We start from the raw sequence: 1,087 nt of genomic DNA, 5'->3' as shown, positions 1-1,087 counted from the left end.
AAAGTTTAATGTTAATTTTAAAAAATTTTGATACTATTTTTGTTTTTAATAACATCTAATTAGTTAAAAAAATTTTTTGTGTTATTGTTAAAAAATTTATACGTCAACATCTAGAAATTTCTTATATTAAGCTTAAAAAATTTTTGTGTTATTTTTCGGATAAATTTTACACAAACTCTCATTTTCATCATCGTCATCATTATTATCATCATTATTTTGTTTTTTTATTCATCATCTTCTTCTTCTTATTTCATTTTTTCATCATTTTTTTTGTTTTCATTCCCTATTCATCTTCTTCTTCTTATTTTATTTTCTCATAATTTTTTTCTTTTCATTAAGAATAGACCCTTCGTTTTCTTGGCTAAAATTTTGGTTCATATTCGTGAAGGCTCAATATTAAATAAAGATAGTATAAAATAAAAAGATTTAGAGATAAGTAACGCCTAAGCTTTTAGTACGATCATGATGTACTAAAAGTTAGGGTGTTACATTGTGGTTTTTTTTTGAAGTAAAAAGCTCAACACAAGGTGGAGCATTAAAACAAACCATATAACACATGAACCCAGTTAACAACACCAGACAACTCAGCATACATGACAACTCTTAGTCATCTTCGACAATGCCATCAACAACCAAAGAGTTCACCACCAAGCCATTCATTAGAGAATTTGAAAGACCTGTTTAGGATTTCTTCCACATTAGATTCTTGGTTTTTGAAGATTCTACGATTCCTTTCTTGCCAGATTGTCCATATAACAGTAAAAAATTCAATGAACCATCGTTTCCTCTCATCTTTTCGCACTGAACCATTCGTCCAACTTAGAAAGTGCTCCTTTAAAGAACTCTCATCTTTTCGCACTGAACCATTCGTCCAACTTAGAAAGTGCTCCTTTAAAGAACTTGGCATTGTCCAAAACCTCCCAAGAGCGAACAGCCATGCACTCCAGCAAGTGAGCTCACACCTAATAAACAAATGAAACGCAGTCTCTTCAGACTTACAGCATAACACACACAAATTATCTTGATGTGCAATAACGATGCAAGTTGATTATTAATCTATTATAAAGTTAATTATTTCACTGTTACA

This window comes from Arachis ipaensis, chromosome B06 (assembly GCF_000816755.2).
Source record: "Arachis ipaensis cultivar K30076 chromosome B06, Araip1.1, whole genome shotgun sequence".
In the NCBI taxonomy this organism is placed as follows: domain Eukaryota; kingdom Viridiplantae; phylum Streptophyta; class Magnoliopsida; order Fabales; family Fabaceae; genus Arachis; species Arachis ipaensis.
This window is presented reverse-complemented; position numbering follows the sequence as displayed.